We start from the raw sequence: 6,194 nt of genomic DNA, 5'->3' as shown, positions 1-6,194 counted from the left end.
TAAATAAACCCTATTTCCCCCCCCCCCCCATCAAAACAAATGCTGGTTTTCTCCTGCAGTTATTTCTTTTTTTGGTATTTTTAGAAATTGGCATATCTCTAGTTGTACACTTGGGGCTGGGAGAAGGGATATTTTTAATGGGATGTGTTTTCTGGACCTAATGAAACAGCAAAGAAATAAATTACTTTTTTTGTCAAAATACAGAGGGGTATGAAAATTAGATTAGTCAGATTAGTTACCATATATTTTCCTCTGTGTGTCTTCTGTACCTGTCTTTAACCAGCAAAACGAACAACCAGAAGCTTTCATGTTTCCAGATTGTTGGGTTTTCTTGGTTTTTTAATTGGAGAATTAGTATTTCAGAGTATAAATATTTCACAAAGAATGGAATATTCTACTGTTGAAGGGAATATGGTTATAGGAATGTGTAGCTAAAAAGCTTCCCATAACGAGAATTAAGAATTGCTGGGTAGGATGCTGCAGTCGTTTGCTGTCTGTGATTGCATGACAGATAAAATAAACGTGGGGCGTTCCAGAGGTCGCAGTCAGGAGGTTCTGCCTCTCCCTAACGCCGCTCTAGTATTCGCGCATGGGGAGATACTGTGCTTTAATGAGCTGATCTGGCCAAAAATTCCTCCATCCTCCATAATTTCCAGAGTAGTCCCCTCTATCTGACAGGCCCCTGGGGGAGCCCTGCCTGCTTTTCCAGAAGAAAACAAGACAGAGGTGGAAAAGCCCCTGGAGACGAGGACTCCATCCATGCTGGCACAGGGCGGGGGGGAGGCAGAACCATCGGGCCCGGTTTGGGTCAGATCAACCTGCTGTCAGACTGGATCCCGATACTCTTCTTGATCCATTCTTGTCGTCGTTTAATCTCAGTCGGCAACTAAGCACCACGCAGCCGCTCGCTCACTCCCCCCCCACCCGGTGGGATGGGGGAGAGAATTGGAAGAGCACAAGTTAGAAAAAGTCATGGGTTGAGATAAAAACAGTTTAATAATTGAAATAAAATGATAATAATAATATGATAATAATAATAATACACAAAACAAGTGATGCACAGTGCAATTGCTCCCCACCCGCCGACCGATGCCCAGCCAGTCCCTGAGCAGCGGCCCCCCCAGCCAGCTTTCCCCAGTTTATGTACTGAGCATGACGTCCCATGGTATGGAATGTCCCTTTGGCCAGTTTGGGGCAGCTGTCCTGGCCGTGCCCCCTCCCAGCTTCTTGTGCACCTCCAGCCTGCTCAGTCGGGAGAGCATGGGAAGCTGAAAAGTCCTTGACTAGTGTAAGCACTGCTCAGCAACAACTAAAACATCGGTGCGTTATCAACTTTGTTCTCATCCTAAATCCAAAACACAGCACTGTGCCAGCTACTAGAAAGGAAATTAACTCTATCCCTGCCGAAACCAGGACAGTTACATCTATTGTTTTGAGGAAAAAAAGCTGTTCTCTGCCACACCGGGGTGATGCCTACACCTGTAGCCCATGCAGGTTAAGGATGGCTTGGGAGCGCGGAGGAGGAGCACGGTGGTAGCGTGCAACCGACTGCGTGGCTCAGCAGAAGGGCTAGTGGGGAAGGGTGGGATGCCCACGCGATGGGGACCACAAATGGTCCTTTCGCTGTGGAAGTCAGAGGGAGAGCATCGTTAGTAGGTGCAGTGTTGTGTAAATCACTTTGCATCCTACACTGTTTTATTTTGTTCGTATGCCAGATCTTCCTGTATAACAACAGCTGCAAGGACAGATCCCTGCAAACAAACACAAAATCTGAGCTGAGTAGGCAAACGTTGCCAAGCTAGATTGGCATGAAGAGCGGGCAGGGTATTATGGGAAAGATACCTCCTGACCAGAGGAGATCAGCAAAACAAGCTGGTCCCAGACCCCAGGTGAAGGGAGTCTTGGTTACTGTGCCTTAGCACTGGTTCAGGCACAGCAAAAGGTAATACGAGCTAAAGCAGCTTTAAAGCGCGCGGTGAATCCTAAATAAATAAGAGGTTCGTTACAGATTGCACGTTAATGAATGTACACGTATTGTCTCTTAAATTGGGTTGATGAGCTGCAGCAGAGAACCTGCTTTGGGTGTCCTCCAGCCTGCTGGTGCTCGAGGACAGCAACGGCCTGCCAAGGTGCGCTCTGCTGCGGTTTGGCGCTTTTTAATTGCATCTTTAAAACTTTATCAACCGGTTTTGAAGATGTATTCACACTTTTTCTCTGCTTGCAAAAATTAAAACAGGGCAGATTGCTTTTCCCTTGCAAGCCAACTGGAGCGTTCCCTCTGGTTGCCTTTCAGAGAGAATTCTGTATTTGAGATTATTAACAACAGAAAACAAAAATACTGGGTGTGTTTTTGTTAAATCTTAAAAATTTGTTACATCACGAGGTACAGGAAAAATCTATTTCCATGTAGTGATAAGGCCTGATGGTTCATATTTACCATTTCAGTCGTGTTATTTGGGGTGTTGAAATCAAACCTTATAATTTGGGAAATTCAGATAGAAGGTTGCACACAAAATCCAAACATGCCTATTGCTTTGAAATGCCCAGTTAAGGCACCAAACCGTCCTATTTCATAGAATCACAGAACAGTTTGGGCTGGAGGGGACCTTTAAAGGTCACCTAGTCCAACCCCCCTGCCGTGGGCAGGGGCATCTTCAACTAGATCAGGTTGCTCAGAGCCCCGTCCAACCTGACCCTGAATGTTGCCAGGGATGGGGCATCCACCACCTCTCTGGGCAACCTGGGCCAGTGCTTCACCACCCTCAGCGTAAAAAATTTCTTCCTTATATCTAGTCTAAATCGACCCCCCTTTAGTTTAAAGCCGTTCCCCCTTGTCCTGTCGCAACAGGCCCTGCTAAAAAGTTTGCCGCCATCTTTTTTATAAGCCCCCTTTAAGTACTGAGAGGCTGCAAGAAGGTCTCCCCGAAGCCTTCTCTTCTCCAGGCTGAACAACCCCACCTCTCTCAGCCTTTCTTCACAGGAGAGGTGTTCCATCCCCCTGATCATTTTTGTGGCCCTCCTCTGGACCCGCGCCAACAGGTCCGTGTCTTTCCTGTGCTGAGGGCTCCAGAGCTGGAGGCAGTGCTCCAGGTGGGGTCTCACCAGAGCAGAGCAGGCGGGCAGAATCACCTCCCTCGACCTGCTGGCCACGCTTCTTGTGATGCAGCCCAGTATACGACTGGCCTTCTGGGCTGCGAGCACACGTTGCTGCCTCATGGCCAGCTTTTCATCCACGACCACGTCAGCTAATGATCGTGCAGACGGCGTGTTAATTTTACAGGATTGGAACACCTGAATCTGATTTTAAACATGCATTTACTTACCTTGCTCCTCTCCTTTACCTGACTCTGAGATGGTTACGGTTTCTTAGATGGATTAATTTTAATTTTCTTCAACTCTTAGATTTTTTTAATAGTTTACCTTTAAATCTGAACTTCCATTATATGTTATTCCTGCCTTCAGGATAAATATATCCCTGTAGTGCTGTTTATGTGAAACTGTTTCCTGAGTTATGTTTTTATTTTGTCTTTAATTTTTTTTTTCTTTGTGAATTCATTTGCTTGTTTCATTGAAACTTTATACGTGAGCACTGAAAAGGCAGTAAAGGAAACTGGATACTATCTCTAGTAGTTTAAAAAATATTTCATCTGTTCTGCTGTTTTAAATTTTTTATTTTGCCATAAGTTTTCCCATACCCTTGCTTTCTTTTTATACTCAGGAACATTGAAAAATCCTGGGATTATCCTGGTTTTTGACACCAGTTTACAACCGTTCTGCATCAAAGAACAAAATAGCCAGAGATTACAATTCAGGTTTCTTTTTGTCCATCATCATCTGTGTTTGCTCTTGTTCTTCTGCTCTATGAGCAGAAGAACGTTGTCCCTTCCTTGTTGAAGTTGCCTTATACCACGGGGTAGCTTTTAAAAATAATTTTAGGATCGAAGGTCTTTTTAATAAGAAAGCTTATCTTGCAGCAGAGCTGTAGAAATGAAAGTTCATGAGAATTTAATGAAGAATTGTAAAATACCTGCTCTCTCCCAAGAGAATTGGTAGAGATGCCTTAAGGCTGCTCTTCCCATCGCTGTGCTGTAGGGAACCGAAGCTGCGTCGTTCTTGGAGACGCCGGTGTTGGCCCTTGTGCTGCGGTTAGTAGAGAAGTATGAAGTGGAGCAGAGGTCAGAAGGTTCTGGCTGCCTTTCCAAAGGGTGATCTTCAACTTAATTTATCTTGAGAATGGTAGGTGGTAGCAGCTATTCTTGGAAGGCTAAGGGAGGCTGTTGGCCATCAGCATTTGCTAAAAGGGCATCTTCCAGTTATGAGAAATGAGAATATTAAGAAATAACCATTAATTAGAAGTATTTTGTTCATGTACAAGATTACTGCGAGCACTGATTGTAGGGGAAGTGTAGAGGCTCAGCATTATAAAGATCATTCGCAATAAGGATAGCCCGGTGTTTGGTGCCGAGTTGGAGAGACTTTTCAGTATTAAATAAAGGACTTTTTGTAAACGCCTCTTTCCTTGATTTAACCATTCTAAGTAATGTCAGAGACCAAATCCCTATTTTAAGTACAGAACTAATTCCATTTAACTCTGAAGCTATGGGTAGCATGTCTATAGTTAGGTTGGCACACTGTCCTCACCCCATCAGAACCTAAAATGAGGATGTGAATGAAGGTGACAGGTTCATGATTGGTTTTGTGCTAAGGCTTTTACGTTCTCCCACGTTTCCTGTTTATATACTTGTTTTTAAGGATCTTTTTTTCTTTTTTTTTTTTAATACATTGACATGTATTCTCTGGGCGGATACTTAATATATATTTAAAAGCGGCTGGACATGACAGTGTAGGCTAATCCTGCTCTTCTTTAAATCACTGCTAGAGTAAAGCAAAGGCCAGATGTTGATACAGATCCTTCAATAGACTGCAGTTTTAGAGGCTGTTTCATGCTGTAGGTCTCTGCCTGGGTACAATGCCATATTGTCTGTTAAGTTGTTCGTTAAATTACAGAGAACATGTAGAGAGAGAAGATATTTCATCTAATAGAAATATTTCATCCAGTGAAACCCTGTTTAATTGCGAATGAGTTAATTGGGTTTTTTGGGTCTTCTATTGCATTTTAAACTGAGTGTGATGTAACGTATTAGGCATTGAATTTTGTTAGGATTTATTAGGATTTGAGACCCAATAGCATGGTTATAGGACAAACACAGTGGCCGTAATGCCATATAGTTTAGGTATTCTCATCATTTTATCTTGTAGGTTAGTGCACAGATGTAATGCACCTGAAATGGAGGGGGGAAAAAAAAAGAATCCATGAAAGCTTAATTACAGTATACGTGTGTTTAGAAGAGACACATTTGACAGTGCCTGCCGCTCTTATGTAGTATAACAGGTATCTATAGTGCTTTAGGAAACCTAATGTGATTTGGTTTATCTAGCTTATGTAGAGTGCCCATAGTAGTATCTAAATGCTGGCTGCCAAGCAGCAGGTGAAGAGCACAATAACTCGCTTTGGGAATGAAAAACAATTGACACTAATACATAGAAAGCGTGTTTAAAGCTCTTTAAAGTGTGACTGACTGAACCTTGTTGCAGTCCCAGAGAATCACGTATATGTTTTTGTAAGTGGTTACGCTTACAATAAAAAAAGACTTCAGACTGGAAGAAAAATTAGGTGCGATCCAGAAATGAGACGAGATGTACAGATGTTTACATCAATTCCTATATTACAGATTTATGATTTCCTTTCCACGCAGATGAACTGCACATACGCTGTGGAAAACTTTAAACAAGCTGAAGTTTCAACTCAAAAGGATAATGAAGAGGGAGATAACTAATAATATCTTTCTGTTATTAAAAAAAAAAATAAAATCAAGAATTAAACTGTACCATTCACATGCATTTGTCAAGGCAGAAACCTGTGCCCGTGCACACGGCTTTCGAGGGATGTTTTGATTTATGGGTAGAAGGGAAGCAATGCCAAATGTACATTCTTCCATAGCCTTACTGCAAACTCGCTACGGAGCTTGCTGCTTTTTATTTTAAATGTACGGCACCATATAAGGAGTTACTGGATGTAGTTTTTGTAGTTGTATTTCTGTCCCCTTGACAACTTTTGTACTTATAATAGCAATGCTTCCAACGTGTTGGATGTAGAATCTGGAATATGAAGTCTCTCGAATTGCATACATCAA

General features: G+C 42.7%; 1 protein-coding gene across 1 annotated transcript in view; it reads left to right on the top strand.

The window, feature by feature from the left end:
- Positions 1 to 6,194, top strand: part of PNPLA7 (patatin like phospholipase domain containing 7) — a 128,147-nt gene that overhangs the window by 95,607 nt on the left and 26,346 nt on the right. The window lies entirely within an intron of this gene.

This window comes from Aptenodytes forsteri, unplaced genomic scaffold, assembly GCF_000699145.1.
Source record: "Aptenodytes forsteri isolate BGI_AS27 unplaced genomic scaffold, ASM69914v1 Scaffold518, whole genome shotgun sequence".
Lineage (NCBI taxonomy): Eukaryota > Metazoa > Chordata > Aves > Sphenisciformes > Spheniscidae > Aptenodytes > Aptenodytes forsteri.
The sequence above is the reverse complement of the archived record's forward strand: the minus strand, read 5'-3'. Positions and strand labels throughout refer to the sequence as shown.